This window comes from Hyaena hyaena, unplaced genomic scaffold (assembly GCF_003009895.1).
Source record: "Hyaena hyaena isolate Hyena2069 unplaced genomic scaffold, ASM300989v1 scaffold_371, whole genome shotgun sequence".
Classification (NCBI taxonomy): Eukaryota; Metazoa; Chordata; class Mammalia; order Carnivora; family Hyaenidae; genus Hyaena; species Hyaena hyaena.
Genome location: NW_024081003.1, coordinates 1,454,816 through 1,471,573, shown reverse-complemented (window position 1 = coordinate 1,471,573; position 16,758 = coordinate 1,454,816). Strand labels below are relative to the sequence as shown.

The 16,758-nt window shown below is 39.2% G+C and overlaps 1 pseudogene; it reads left to right on the top strand.

Annotated features, from left to right (window-relative positions):
* The first annotated feature begins 2,034 nt into the window (after positions 1-2,034).
* On the top strand, positions 2,035-2,723 carry LOC120244128 (annotated as a pseudogene).
* Positions 2,724-16,758: the final 14,035 nt, after the last annotated feature.

The window sequence follows — 16,758 nt, the reverse complement described above, 5'->3', positions numbered from 1 at the left end:
TCTGGTGATCATCAGTTTGTTCTCTATAGTTAAGAGTCTTGCTCATTTGTTTGGTTTCTTAAATTCTACATATGAGTGAAATCATATGGTATTTGTCTTTCTCTGACTGACTTACTTTGCTTAGTATTATACTCTCTAGCTCCATCCATGTTGTTGCAAATGGCAAGATTTTATTATTTTTTTATGGCTGAGTAATATTCCATCACACACACACCAGTTCTTTTTTTTCCTCAATAAACTCTACCTGCAATGTCAGGCTCAAATTCATGACTCTGAGATCAAGAGTTGCATGCTCTACTAACTAAGCCAATCAGGCACCCCATACCACATCTTCTCTATCCATTCATTTATTGCTGAACACTTGGGCTCCTTCCAAGTTACTGGCTATTGTAAATAATGCTGCAGTAGGATAGAGGTGTGTATATCTTTTTGATTAGTGTTTTCATATTCTTTGGGTAAATACCCAGTAGTGGAATTACTGGATCATATGATAGTTTTATTTTTAATGTTTTGAGGGACCTCCATACTGTCTTCCACAGTGGCTGCACCAATTTGTTTTCCCATCAACAGTGCATGAGGATTCCTATTACTCCACATCTTTGCCTTGTTGCTTATGTTTTTGATGTTAGCCATTCTGACAGGTGTGATGTGATATCTCATTGTGGTTTTGTTTTGCATTTCCTTGATGATGGGTGATGCTGAGCATCTTTTCATGCATCTGTTGACCATCTGTATGTCTTCTTTGGAGGAATGTCTGTTTAAGTCTCCTCATTTTTAATAAGATTATTATTTTGGGGGGTGTTCATTGTGTAAGTTCTTTATATATTTTCATATTAGCCCTTTATCAGATATGTCATTTGTAAATATCTTCTCCCATCCCATAGGTTGCCTTTTAGTTTTGTTGATTGTTTCCTTTGGTATGCAGAAGTTTTTGTTTTGATATAGTCCTAACAGTTATTTTTGCTTTTGTTTCCCTTGCTTCAGGAGACCTATCTGGAACAAGTTACTATGGCTGATGTCAGAGGAATTACTGACTGTGCTCTCTTCTAGGATTTTTATGGTTTCAGGTCTCACACTGAGGCCCATCATCCATTTTGAATTTATTTTTGTGCATGGTGTAAGAAAGTGGTCCAGTTTCCTTCTTCTACATGTAGCCATCCAATTCTCCCAGCACCATCTGCTGAAGAGACTGTCCTTTTCCCACGGAACATTCTTTCTTGCTTTGTGGGAGGTTAATTGACCATATAATGGTAGGTTTTTTTCTGGATAATCTCTTCTCTTCCATTGATCTGTTTGTCTATTTTGGTGCCAGTACCATAGTGTTTTGATTACTAAAGCTTTGTAATATAACTTGATCCATAATTGTGATGGCTGCAACTTTGTCTTTTCAAGATTGCTTTCGCTATTTGGGAAGTCTTTTGTGGTTCCATGCAAATTTTAGGATTGTTTGTTTCAGTTTTGTGAAAAATGCTGTTGGTATTCTGATAGGGATTGCATTAAATATGTAGATTGTGGGGCACCTGAGTGGCTCAGTCTGTTAAGCTATCGACTTAGGCTAAGGTCATGATCTCAGGCTGGTGAGTTTGAGCCCCATGTGGGGCCCTGTGCTGACAACTCAGAGCCTGCTGCCTGCTTCTGATTCTGTGTCTCCCTCTCTCTCTGTCCCTCTCTTGCTCACACACACTCTTTCTCAAAAGTAAATAAACATATTAAAAATGGGCTAGTGGGGGAGCAAACAAGGTGGCTGAGGCTGCTGCCTCTACCCACCAGAACTTTCCTGTCAGCCAGAGCTAGAGGAAGCGGGGGATTAGGAGGACCTCAGGTGTGCATCAGCAAGTCTTCCATCAGGGTCACTAATGCCACAGTAGCATGCTCTCGGAATGCTATGCTGTGTGTGCTCGCTCCTCCCCCTGCATTTCTTTGTGTGGTCCTCTAGGGAGCACGTTCTCCAGAGTCCTGGCTGGCAGGGCTGTGGGCATCAGGGCAGGGGTCCTGCTGTTCCTCTGGGAGTTGACTGGGCTCAGCACACCAGCCATGGCCTGCACTGCCATCCCTCACCACCCGTGGCATAAGGACTCTTGTTCTGAAATTATGTTGAATAAGTTTTGAAAGATGTGTCCCACACAGACCTTTTAATAAAAGTGAAATATGGAGAAAGCATTGGGGACCTGCGAACCTGCCAACTCTTAATTAAATAGCACATCCTGACAGGACTTTTTGTGGATCCATATGAGTTGGCTTCATTATGACAGAAACATAACAGAGGCAATGATGGTTTCAGAAAATTTTAATATAGAAGCTCCCAGTTAGTTGTTCCAGGAACCTAAAGTTCTAACATACGCCAGACAAGACTCACGGTGCATTGTTGCCAAGCTTTTCCACCTAAGCACTACCACTATCATAGACTATGTAGTAAAAATGGAAAAACCTTTATTGTGGCCAATAATCCGGATTTATTGATGTATTGTGACCAAGAGTTTCCAATTTTGAAATGCTGGACTCAGTCCGAAGTGGCAGCTCCTTGTGCTGTAAAGAATAAGGACATCTGGCAAAGGAGCAATCTGAAATCTAGATCAGTGTATAAGAATGTGACTTTACAGGTTCCGATGAGACTGGCCCTACACACCTCTTCCGCAGGTTCTGTGACTCTGCTCATTACCATCCCGTGTTCTACTTTGGTCCTTGTGGCTGTTTTCAAATATGCCCATTTCCCCTGTATATAACTTATATGGAGTTAAATGCTTTGCATAAACCGAAATAAGACCTATTGGCTTATCTTCATTTTGGTAAGGAGAATGAAGTTTTATGGACTGGAGACAAATAATTCTCATTTTGTGAATAGAAACATTTTAATTTCAGCTTAAAATTGAGAAAATCCTCATAAATAAAAATAAATAATTTGGAAGAAAAAGAATAAAATGTGTAGATTACTTTGGGTAGTATAGACATTTTAATGATATTTATTCTAATCCTTGAGCATGGAATAGCTTTCCATTTTTTTTGTGTGGTCTTCAGCTTCTTTCATCAGTGTTTTGCAGTTTTCAGAGTGTAGGTCTTTTACCTTTTTAGTGATGTTTAGTCCTAGATATCTTATTATTTTGGGTGCAATTGTAAACGGGATTTTTAAAAATGTCTCTTTCTGCTTCTTCATTATTAGTGTATAGAAATGCAGCAGGTTTCTGTATGTTGGTTTTATATCCTACAACTTTCCTGAATTCTTTTATCAGTTCTAGTAGTGTTCTGGTGGAGTCTGTCAGGTTTTCTTTTTTTTTTTTTTTTAATGTTTATTTATTTTTGAGAGAGAGACAGTGAGAGCCAGGTAGGGGCAGAAAGAGAGGGAGACACAGAATCCGAAACAGGCTCTAGGCTCTGAGCTGTCAGCACACAGCCTGATGTGGGGCTCGAACTCACAATCTGCGAGATCATGACCTAAGCTGAAGTCGGACACTTAACCGACTGAGCCACCCAGACACCCTGTTAGGTTTTCTATATATAATATCATGTCATCTGTAAATAGTGAAAGTTTTACTTTTTTCTTACCAATTTGGATGCTTTTTATTTCTTTCTTTCTTTTTTTTTTTTCTGATTAATGTGGCTAGGACTTCCAGTACTATGTTGAATAAAAGTGGTGAGAGTGAACATCCTTGTTTCTTCCTTATCTTAGGGGAAAGGTTCTCAGTTTTTCCCTATTGAAGATGATGTTAGCTATGGGGTTTTCATGTATGGCCTTTATTATGTTTAGGTATGTTCCCTCTAAACCTACTTTGTTGAGGGTTTTTATCAATTTTCTTATAATTGTTTGTTTTTTTGTGGTGTTTGTTATTTCTCCTCTCTCATTTGTGATTTTATTTATTTGAGTCTTTATCCTTTTTTCTCAATAAATCTGTCTAGAGGTTTATCAATTTTATTGATTTTTTTATGAGGGATCACTTCCTGGTTTCACTGATTTGTTCTATGTTTTGTTTATTTGTTTCTATATCATTAATTTCTGCTCTAATCTTTATTTCATGCATTCTGCTGGTTTTAGTTTTGTTTGTTGTCCTTTTTCTAGATCCTTTAGGTGTAAAATCAGGTTGTATTTGAGATTTTTCTTACTTCTTGAGGTAGGACTTTATTACTATAAACTTCCCTCTTAGAACAGCTTTTGCTGCATCTCAAAGGTTTTGAATGGTTGTATTTTCATTCTCATTTGTTTCCATATACTTTTTGATTTTTTCTTTGATTTCTTGGTTGACCCATTCAGTGTTATTATTTTTAGTGGTTGAATTCTAGTATCCTGGCATTGTGGTCAGAAAAAATGCATGGCATGACTCTGATCCTTTTGAATTTGTTGAGACTTATTTTGTGGCCTGATAGGTAATCTCTTGTGGACAGTGTTCCATGTGCACTTGAAAAGAATGTGTATTTTGCTGTTTTAGGATAGGAAGTTCTGAATACATCTGTTTAATTAATCTTTTGTAATGTGTCATTCAAAGCCACTATTTCTTTGTTTATTTTATGCTTAGATGATCTGTCCATGGATGTACATGGGATATTAAATTTCCCTACTATTATTGTATTATTATTCATTAATTCCTGTATGTTTGTTGTAACTTTTTTATGTATTTGGTTGCTTCTATGTTGAGTGTATAAACGTTTACAATTGTTATATCTTATTGTTAGATTGTCCCCTTTATCATAGTTCCCTTCTTTGTCTCTTGTCTTAGTCTTTGTTTTAAAGCCTATTTTGTCTGATGTAAGTATTGCTACTCTGGCTTTCTTTTGACATCCATTTGCATGATAAATGTTTCTCCATCCCCTCACTTTTCAATGTGCAGGTGTCTTTATGTCTAAAATGAGTCTCTTGTAGGCAGCATATAAGTGGGTCTTGTTGTTGTTGTTGTCATTTTTGTTGTTTATCCATTCTGTCACCCTATGTCTTTTGATTGGAATGTTTAGTTCATTTACAATAAAAGTAATTATTGATATATTTATTGCCATTTTATTACCTTTTTTTTGTTGTTTCTGAATATTTTCTCTGATCCTTTTCTGTCTTTCTCTCTTTCATGGTTTGCTGATTTCTTTCTCTTTATCCTTTGAATATTTATTATTATTTGCATATTTGCACAGCTTTTAATTTGTAGTTACCATTAGGTTTGTATATAATATCTTCTACATATAGCCACCGATATTAAGGTGATGGTCATTTAAGTTTGAATCCATTCTTTACTCCTTTTGTCTCCACATTTTAGGTACACGGTATCATATTTTATATCCTTTTATTCTGTAAATTCCTTGACTGATTTTTTACAGAAATATTCATTTTACTGCTTTTGTGTTTCCTACCTTCATACTGTCATTTTTAGTCTTTCTTTTCCACTCAAAGAGCCCCCTTTAATATTTCTTGCAGGGCTAGTTTAGTGGTCATGAATCCCTTTAGTTTTGTTTGTTGGGAAAACAAACAAAACTTTATCTCTACTTCTAATCTGAATGGCAGCCTTACTGGATAGAATATTTGTGGCCAAGATTTTTCCTATTCAGCTCTTTGAATATATCATGCCTGCCCTTCTTGGCTTGGAAGGTCTCTGGTGAAAATTCCACTGACAGCCTTATGGGGTTTTCTTTATATGTAATTGTCTTCTTCTGTCTTACTCCTTTTAAAATTTTTACTTTATCACTATATTTTGCCATTTTAATTATAATATGTCTTGGTGTTGATCTGCTTTTGTTGATTTTGTTGGGGGTTCCCTGTGCATCCTGCATTTGGATATCTTTTTCCTTTCCAGACTGGGAAAGCTTTTAACTATTATTTCTCCAAATAAATTCTCTGCCTCCTTTTCTCTCTCCTTCTGGGACTCCTATAATGCAAATGTTATTATGTTTGCTAGAGTCACTGAGTTCCCTATATCTATTCTTATTTTGCATAATTCTTGTTTGTCTCTTTTGTTCAGCTTGGACATTTTCCATTACTCTGTCTTCTAGGTCATTAATTCATCCCTCTACTTCTTCCAGCCTGCTGTTCATTCCATCAAGCATGTTTCTCATTTTGTTTATTGAGCTCTTTATCTCTGTTATGTTATTCTTTAACTCTGTGTTAATGGTCTGACTGATGTCCTCTACTCTTTTCTCAAGTCCAGTGAGTATCCTTATGATCATTGCTTTAAATTCTCCACCAGGCATGTTATATCTGTTTTGCTTAAGTCTCTGGTGTGGCCTTATCCTGATTTTTCATTTGTGACATATTACCCTGTCTTCTTATTTTTTCTAAGTCCTGTGTCTCTTTCTTTGTGTTAGGAAAGTCAGCTATGTCTTCTGTTCTTGGGGTTTCTGACCTTGCAAAGAAGAGGTCGGGGAGTGCCCTGCAGTGTGGTGTCCCCTGTTCTCCAAGGCCTGGTCCTTCCGGGACTATCTCCAATGTGTACTATATGCACTCTGCTATTGTGCCCTAGCCACTTTATCCTTCAGGCCTGTTGTCTGTAGAGGTTTTCTTTGCTTGTTTTGGGTAATGTTTGGTGGCATGTGTTAAATAGATATGCTCTGGCCTGCTTGCGAAATGAGACCTGTCACTACTGCATCAGCACTGAAGCCTCACAAAACTCCTGGGTGAGGAGACTCAGTGTTAGCAGAGGTTTGGATAGGTCTTCTGGGGGAGGAAGCCCAATGTGCTGGGACTGAGGCAAGTGTGACTGGGAAGGGTATTTCCACTGGAGCACAGCGGGGCAAGGCTTGGTGCAAGCCAGTTAGTTTCTGTGCTGCATTGGTTTCCACAGGTCACCCTGTGTTTATGCTGAGGAGAGGGGGAGCAAAATGATTCTGGCCAGTTCCTTTGTTCCCAGAGGGCTCTTTTTGTGAACACTGTCTCTCTGGAACACTCTCCAAGATGAGCAAACAACGTCTTCACTGTGTGCCTCAGGCACTCTTCAGACCACTGTTACCATGCTGTATGTACTGAGCTGTTTGCCCTGTTTTCTCCACGAGTAGCCCTAATGTCCTCCAAGCTCTCCCCAGAGTCAGACACTCTCACCTTTAAAACTGCAGGCTTTAAGCTCCACTGGGTGCACGGACTAATGAAATTTAGGCCCTATCACTTTCCAAACTGATTGTTGTGGGGAATTGATTCCCCATAGGCTCCCCTGTGTGTTAATTTATCTCTTGCCTTTGTCTCTGTGACCACAGCTTCCTCCCCACCACAGCATCTAAGATCCATTTCTCTCCCAAACTGTGTCTCTATACTTCCTGTCTTCTTTGATGTGGCCTCTTTAACTTTAGTTGTGGAATTTGTTCTGCTAATCTTCAGGTAGGTTTCTGGAGTATTTATGATGATTTGATAGTTATCTAGCTGTATTTGTGGGACAAGGAGATCCTAGGTTTCTCCTACTCCACCTCCATCTTCCAACCACTTCTCATTCATTTTTGAAGGACAGTTTTGTTGGATATACATATTAGCCCACGGTTTTCTAGGCTCCCATGTTTATGATGAGAAATCTGCTCATAATGTTATGGAAAATCCCTTGTATGTGATGAGTTCTATTGCTGCTTTCAAGATTCTCTCTTTGTCTTCTTAAAGTTTAATGCATCTCAGTGTGAGTCTCTGATTTCATCTTACTTGGAGTTCCTTAAGCATCTTAGATATTTGTAGTCATGCGTCTCATTCAATTTGAGAACTTTTCAGCTGTTTTATTTATTTATTTTTTTCAAACTTTCTCTCTGCCTCTTTCTCTTCTCTTCTGGCACTCCCAAAATGCATATATTCATCTATTGATGGTGTCCAAAGGGTCTCTTAAGCTCTGTTTGCTCTTCTTCAAACCTCTTTCTTTGTTTCTCAGACTTCATTTTCATTACTCTATCTTCGAGTTCACTGATGCTTTTGTTCTGCTTGCTGAAATCTGCCTTCAATCCTTCTAATAATTTTTTCATTTCAGTTATTTTACCTTTCAGCTCCAGATTTTTTTTTTCATTTCTTTTTAGGTTTTCTCTTTGTTGCTATTTCCATTTTGTTCATCATTTTCTTGTCCTTCTCCATATCTCCCTTTAGTTGCTTGAGAATCTTTGTGACAATGGTTTTAAAGTCTTTCTCTAGTAGATCAGCCATCAGGTCTTTTTCAGGGAGAGTTTCTGTTGACTTATATTTTTCCTTTGAATAGGCTTTCTGGGTTTTGTTGTTTGTTTGTTTGTTTTTTGTATGCCTTGTAATTTGTTGTTGTTGAAATTTGGACATTTGAATCTGAAAATGTGGTAACTTGGGAAATCAGATTCTCTTTTTTCCTCAGGGCTTGCTGTTTTTGTTATTGTTTTTGTTATGTTGATTGTTATCAACTGTCTCTGTGCCAAGGATCAGTCTGAGTTTTAAACTTAAGGTCTTCTCAGTATTTTTTGAATCTGTGCCCTTTGCTGGGTGCACACACTTACTTATATTCCCCATATATGCAGTTGCTTTTGAATGTCCTCATCTTTAATGTCTGTCTCCCAAAAGAGGGGGAAAAAATGAAGCAGGTGGGAGTGTTCCAGTCCTTTACATTACCTGGCAGTTATGTCATCTAAACAGGGAGTGGTGCAACAACAATGGCTGTTTGCCCCTTTGCTTTTTTGTGATCAGAAGCAGCAATCACTGATCGGAGCATAGATCCCTGTATTAGAACAGAGTTTTTTATGCCCACCTGACTCCTGCAAATTATGAACAAGCTGCTCTGGAAATATATGCATAGCTACCTGCTGCGGGGGTCAGGGAATGGATACTCTACTAACAGCTGAATTTGATGAAAATTAACCACAACTTATAGATCAATTTGCACTGGAATTTCATGCCTTCAAAAGACTCTGGAGTTCCAAAATTGTTAGGCAAATTCTGCCAGTAAAATTGTTGTCTGGGTGGGAAGACAGATTTTTATTGCTTCCTACCCTACCATCTTCCTAGGATCTTCTGATAAAGATATTTTGCACTTAGAAATGTGGGAATGAAAGAACTTCTGGTGTTTCAAATGAGAAGATTGTAACTTAAATTTTTTTTTTTAATTTTTGAAGGTTTATTCATTTTTGAGAGAAGAGAGAGACAGAGCATGAGCAGAGGAGGGGCAGAGAGAATCCAAAGAAGACGCCAGGCTCTGAGCTGTTAGCACAGAGCCTAATGTGGGGCTCAAACTCACAAACCGTGAGATCATGACCTGAGTTGAAGTTGGATGCTTAACCGGCTGAGCCACCCAGGCGCCCCTCAAGTGAGAAGATTGAAATGTTTTAAAAGTTATGATAACTTGAAACTTTATGATGTCTACTTAATGTATTATATACGTCATTTAATGTAATCCTCACAATGGTACTGGAAGAGAGGTACTCTTCCTTTTTATAGATGAAGAAATTGGGCACAGAGGAGGGGTGCGTGTGTGTGTGTGTGTGACTTCTGGGGAGGTCTTCTTGTGCTTTCCTTTCTCTTCTTGCCCATACTACTTAGGATGTTGGTTTGACCACTTTACAGAGTCAAAATTACAGAGGCTCTATCAGAACTAAAGTTTCTTTCTCTCTCACAGTGATATTATGGCAGGCAGATGGTCTTGGATTTATAGAAAGTTTTTTTCCTTGAGCACATCCAGGGACTTGGGTTCCTTCTGTTTTGTTGTTCTACCATTCCCTGGGTTTTACCCTCCTCCACATATTTGAAACTGGTTTACTAGCACCCATGGAAGGGGAAAAGGGAGTAGAGGCCAGAGGACTCACTTTTAAGACAGGGAGTTTTAAGGAGTTGCACATGTCACTCCTGCTTGCATCCTATTAGCCAGTGATTAGGTTAGTCACATGGCCAAGGTTAGGTGGAAGAGATGCTGTGCTATGCAATCTCTGCATGGTCATGAAAATTATATTACAAACATATAGGAAGAGTGAATGAGTGTTGGGGAAACATTAAGCAATATCTTCTATTTTTTCAATTAACACCTCTCCCCTCTCAAAAATATGCCCTTGCGTTCTCTCTACTTAAGGGAGAAAAGTGGGTCTTTGTTGTGCCAGAAAGAGAGAGCCACATCAGACTTTCCAGGGAAGCAGTGTTAACAGCAGTGGGGTGGGCCTTCTAGAGAACACCTCGGGAACAGTATGTAAGTCCTAGGAACACACCTGGAGGTAGAGGAGGTAGGTAAGCTGCAGAGGTGCTGACAGTAAAATTTGGCTGCTTCACAAAGAACTGCCAAGAGCAAGTTCTTTGTCTAAGCCCTGGTTTATCTAAATCTAAGCCTAAAAACTATGCTGCCAAAAGCATTTTGCTTTCTCTCTAAGATTATAAACACTTGAAGTCAGTGCAAGTGTCCTTATTATGCAGGGATGAATGCATTTTTTACAAATGACATTGTGCTTCCAAAAGCAAGTTCAATTCTAATGTTTGCCAAGGTAAATAGTTCATTTATTAGAAATAAGGAGCCAGTGTATCTCATTCTTAACTGAATTTAAGTAAAGTAAGCTGAAACTCTTTTGTTCTTGACAGGACACTGATATGTATTTTCATCTCCTTTTCTGTGCTATTGATATTTTGAATGTGTATGACTCTTTAAACTTGTTTCCTCTTGCCAGTGAAGTTTGAAGCAATTAAGCACATTACTCTTCTGTATTAATCTTTCACATATGGGGAGAGCAAGAAATCTAGAGAATATTTTTATTTCCTGGGAGCTTTGTTTCTTGTTTTCTGTCTGGAAGAATGGTCTTTGATTTTGTTTAAGTCAAAAACAACCAAAGTAAGAAGTTTTGTACAGGATTTAAATGCTGCTGAAGTTGTGTTAGAGCCTTGCAAACAAGTATCGGGAAGGAGCCTGGGTTCGATTCTGATTTTGCTGATTTTACTAATTGTGTGAATTTGGGTTAGCCGCTTGACCTCTTTGAAGCTCATAGTCCTTGTCCAAAAAGTAGGAAAAATGTACCCCACTGGGTTGTTATTTGAGTTAAATCATGGATATACTGCTTACTAACTGTGTGGCCTTAGTTAAGTTACTAAAGCTTCTCATGTCTCAATTTCCTCATCCATAATATGGGGTAATAATAGTACCTGCTATATAAGGGTTTTTGTTCAGGAGTTCTTAGAACAGTGCCTGGGGCATGGTAAACTTTAGATAAATGTTAGCTGTTGTTGCTGTTCTGTGAATATGTAATAGCTACCTGTGTGCACTGGGTTTGATTGGGACATTGACTAGACAGGAAAGGGAGTCAGTCTTCAGCCTGGTTGTTCAGTGCAGGCTGGAATTCTTATGGGCTCCTATATTTGTAGGGAGCAGTAAATGTGAAAGCTGCTCAGAGGCCAGAGCTACACACACTAACCTTTCAAGGTAACTACTGATGATGCATCTGAGAGAGCACAGTGCCACAAAATTTTGCTGATAAAGGAAAAAAATCTTACAGTGAAAATATATTCTTAGGGGCAAAATGCCACAAATGTGTAAGAGATGGATTTTGGTGAAATCCATCCAGTGATAAGTTTTATTTCTTTTTAAACATTCTTATTCTGTGGGTGCATGGGTGGCTCAGTCAGTTAAGCATCCGACTTCAGCTCCAGTCATGATCTCGTGGTTTGTGGGTTCAAGTCCAGTGTTGGGCTCTGGGCTGACAGCTCAGAGCTTGGAGCCTGCTTGGATTCTATGTCTCCTTCTCTCTCTACCCCTCCCCCACTCATGGTCTGTCTCTCTCAAAAAATGAATAATATTTAAAAAATTTAAAGTTTCTTATTCTGTTCCTTATTATAATTTTGAGTTTTGTTCATTATAGTCCTTTTTAATGTAGCCCCATCCTCCTCTTCAGGTGCATGGTTTATTTTCCTTCATCTATAAAGAACCTTTTCTGGGATGAGGGGCTCAAACACAATTCAAAGATGCAGGTCTGCATTGTTAACAGAAAACAGCAGATAAAATGTTTCACAGGGGATTCTTATTAGACTGTTTCAAGGAGATTTCACTCAAGAGGCTGCCCAAATATGCACAATTCTTCTACAGCAACCCCCCGAACCGATTCATTTTTCCCTACTTTTCAAATTCAACATCTTCAAAGACATTTAGTTTAAGAAATAGGGGCACCATCTGATTTTAGAAAACGTGCATTTTTAGCTCAGAAAACTGTGTTGTCATTTTTCTTTTAGCTTTCTTTAACTTCTTTTATAGATCCTGGAAGAAGATGGAGATTTACAATCACATTTTATTGGTACTTTTCTCCATCACACAGATGATAAATTATTGAGAAGCCATTTGGTCTATAAAAATGAAATACAAGGCCTATCCCCTTCCAGCATGCTGCTTGGACTGGCTCCAGCTGCTGTGAACTGCTAGGGCCCAGTGGTTGGAAAAACAAAGCAAATCCCTTACACATTTTGGGCTTTGTCCTTTGTAGGGGGATAGAGAGGAACAATGACCTGATGGATTATTGGCTCGCTGGATGCTACTGAAGGCCACAAAGTCAGCTCTTTTATGGCTCCAGAAGGGTCCTTTATTCTTCTGAGTTTTGAGTTTCAGAGATTTTGTACCTATATTTTAGCAAGTTCTTATTTTAGGCTCCAATCCGTGATGGTGATAGCTTCCAATCATTGACCAGGTTTTCAATTTCTTTCAGACGTCACTGTAGTCTGTCTTCACCCCTGTTTGGGTCACATACTCCTTTGCAAATCCTGTGATGAGCTGCCTCCATCTCTTCTCAGCAACTGCACTTTCGCACAAACACACTGAAGACTGCAGAGTGTTCACATCCCCTGACCACCTGACTCCTCAGCTCATTCTAGGGCCCTGAATCTCACCGATTAGATTATATTTTCTCTATGGTTTTAAAAAACTTTTGTCTGATGGTAATATAATTTATTTCTCTCTATTTCAAAAACAGAAGATTTATTATTTCAGTGTGACCTTGTCTTTTATGTGATGGTCAAAATGGCTGTGGTTTTATAAAAATAAAATTTAGTTTTAATTTTATTTTAGGACACCTGTCTTTCTGGATTCTTAGTATTTTGAAGCTCAGATTTAGAATCAGACACAGGTATTTTGTATTCCAAAATCTATATGAATTTTTAAAAACTAAAATCCAGGGTATCCCAGGATTAGTCTAGTTTTTCTCCAACTTACATTTGAATATACTTTAACTAATCTGTCTGGTTGTATAACATAATATGATTCTGTCTATTCATATTAATCCATATCTGTCTACTTAATTATCTTCTAACACTATATTTAAAGTTTTATGAGATCCATAACCATTCAGGTATTTTTGGTAAATTGCTGGTAACTTGTTGGAACCGGAGGTGTGGACCTTGCTACCCATTATCATCTACATACATATGTTGACATTGATCAGTGCTGTTTCTAGAAGGTGCTTTGTCATTGGCAGGCACTTGTGGCTGTCTAAATCTTACTTCTCATTATTAAGCAGGAAATATTTGGTCTCATAAGTGTTTCACTTAGAAGCTTCACTCTTCAACTACTTTAATGTTTTATGTCTGAATATTATATACGTGGCTTCCTTCAGACCCTGGATTCCATCATGAAGATTGTCACCTGCTTTTTGCTATTGTTCTGTTGATCTGTTACAGGCTGTCACTTCCCTCTCTGTCCTTGCTGTGAATAGTGTCACTGGCTTATTGACCAAGCCAATGAGGCCTAATCCTTTAGTGCATGATCATCATAAATCTAATGATCAGCACTCTCCCGGCACAATCAAGATCTCCGAATCTGTCACTGTAGCAACTGTGTTTTGTGTGATATCACGTTGATAAAATTCCAGTTTTTTGTGAGCTATGGATGTCTGTCTTTTCTGTGCTTGAACTGATCTAGAGAGTAGGTCCATGGCCTAAGATCTTGGGATTTGGGCCTAGGGAGATGTGAGTTTAAACCTCAGCTGAATTATCCGGTTTTGGATACACCTCTTTTACTAGGTTATTCTAAGATTGGAGATAGTAGCTGTAAAGTACATCTTAGGTCCTTAATAAATGGTAGGTTCTCACTATGATCACCTAGTCATAATCCCTACCTTTGAAATACTGAAGAGAATAAAAAAATCTTTCTGTGTGATTTGCACAAATGTGAACTAGCAGAATATTTGATGTGGGGCTGGGAGATCCCATCATGCTAAGTGTGAGAGAAGAGAAAGTCCTCTGCAAAGTGTGAATGCAGTTCTTATTTTGGAACAGTGCCTCTTTGGAGACACACAGCACAGACTTTTAAGGGCTGGATCATCCAAGGTGAATGTTCCTGTTACTGAGAAAAATGCACGTGGTATAAGGAGACCATTAGCTGTGAGCAGAAGTTCTCACTGGGAAAAGAAAAATAAAAAGGCTGCAATCCAATTGTACCTCTGAGTACAAACATAGTGTCTATGGAGAGGATACAGTTAGGGAGAAAACAACTTCTTAATATTTTGCAGTTTCACTGAAGAAATAAGAAAAATGGATTTTCAGTCCTTCTGAATGGGCAAAAAACATAGCACTTTTATCAGAATGCTGCTCTAAGTGAGGCTTAGGGTCAATTGGTTGGTCTTTGAGACCCTACTCTGCTTTGGAAAGCTAGAGACAATCTGTACTTCCCATATGGAATTGATGGTGAGGAAAGATCTGGATTGAGACCTCACTGGACACACTATTCATATCATGAAAGGTGGGCTCAGTATTGGGCCTTGCAAAGATTTTGGGCAATTCTATTCCGAACTTACATATGAGTAGGCTGTCTGTACGTGTTTTCACTGTGTCCCCGATCTGGAAGAGAAAGGGGCAGCCTGGAATCTAGAGGTTTTACATAGGGCCCCAAACTCTGATTCTGCCCAACAATTAAATTACCTAATTTTTATTTACTATAAATGGGCTCAATAACATGATTGCCAAAAATCCAGATGCTTTCTTGAGGAGCAGCTGTTTTGTTCAGTGTTGGATCAACTTAATCCCCTTGGGAAAGAGAATGTACAGGGGCTCAGACTGGAGTGGACTGTTCTATTAACCTTGGTTGTGAACCCTGCCCTGAAGCCTAGGACAAGGTGGTTTCACATGGTCAACTCAGCAGCTCACTTCTGAAGACCTGAAATGCTAAAGGTTCCTGCTGTAGGAGCTGTTGTGAATAACTTCTCATCCCACTCTGTAGTTTACACAGATGTAGACTTTTTGTACTGTGGGGGTCACTCATGTTAATGAGCTAGTTAGTGAGTATCTGCTGGGATCATTACATATGGCTGCTCAGGTCGAATGGGGGCATAACTCCAGGGGGTGCTGTTCACATAACTAAAATGTGTTTGGTGCCCCTGGAGTTGAATGCTGCACTTCTGTGCAAAAAGCCCTAATATCTGCTTGAAATGCAGAGTGGCAGGTGTTTAGGATTCTCTTTCTCACAGTAATTGCATTTTAGATGTTGGCTTACTTTGACAGAAAAGAGTGGCTTGGTCCTTAGTTTCTGCAGAATAGCAGCAGTCAGGGGTCCTTGCTCTAAAAATTCTAGAAATTGTACTGTATCACCATTTTTCACAGCTGGTTCCCAGAAACCTTGATCCATCCACAACAGTATGGCCTTGGCTCAGGCTCATGCTGCTGAAATCCTGCAAGCTTCCTCATATGTTCTTCTGACTCAGTCCCCTGGGAGAATTGGAGGATAAGACCCCTAACTTACTGGTTGACTGAGTGGGTGGGGGACAAACTTGGATATCTGTGATCAGAGCTGCCCCAGGCAAAGCTGCACTGAAACTGGTTTGCTTCTAACAACCCAACCCCTAACCCTGCTGTTTCAGACCCGGGTTTTGGAACAGAAGAGACAAAACCACTTTAAATGGATGCAGTATAAATAAAGAGGATCTATCTGTTCATTTTATTGAAAAGTATATGAGTATGAGTGCCTTCAGATGCTCCAATGATGCCATTAGAACCTAGTCTCCTTCCCTCTTCTCTCCTCCTCTGCCCTCCTGTCCATCCTTTGGTTCTGATCTCCTCTGTGTTGGTTTTGTCCCAGGGCTGGTCTTCTGCAGCTGGTGGCCTCCAGTATCTACAGGGATGGATCCAATAAGCTTAGTGATTCCAGAGGAAAAGAACCAGAAGCTCTAAAAAAACGAAACAAAAACAAAGCTCCACAAAATGTCCCTCCCCAACAACAAAAAACAGAAAACCAGCTCATACCAAACCAAACCAGAAATGTGAAAATCAAACAGAGGATTGTGTGTTTGTGGTCTGGTTTGGGTTTTGGGCTCATCACTGAATCCATTGCTGTGGCCAAGGAAATGGAATCCTCTACCAGTCCTGGGACTCGTATCCATATTGTGGTTACAACCCCAATCAAGTAGATTCTGGAGGGTGGAAGATTAGTTGTCTAAAGGAAAATCAAGATGGTGTCACTAGAAGAAGAAGAAATGTATGTCTGGGTGCAAACCATGAGTTATCAGGTCAGGCCTTCCTGCGTCTACCATGTGGGGCCAGTGGTCCTCTTCTTCATGGCCTCTAGTAACCTACCCTCTTCTGAGATAGATTTCCCTGTTTTAGAGTAACTCTTATCATTTGTTAAATTTGCTTCCATTGCTTTTACCAAAACATCTAAAAGCCTTACAAGTGTCAAACAAACATGTTTCTGCCTCTAATGTACTTGACTTTTCCATAATGTTTCACACTGTAACATCAATTTTCATTTAAACCTATCTCCTCTTAGGACATCCAGATGACCAACAGACACATGAAATGATGCTCAGCATCCCTCCTCATCAGGGAAAAACAAATCAAAACCACACTGAGATACCACCTCACGCCAGTCAGAGTGGCTAAATGAGCAAATCAGAGAACTCTAGATGCTGGCGAGGATGTGGAGAAACGGCCAC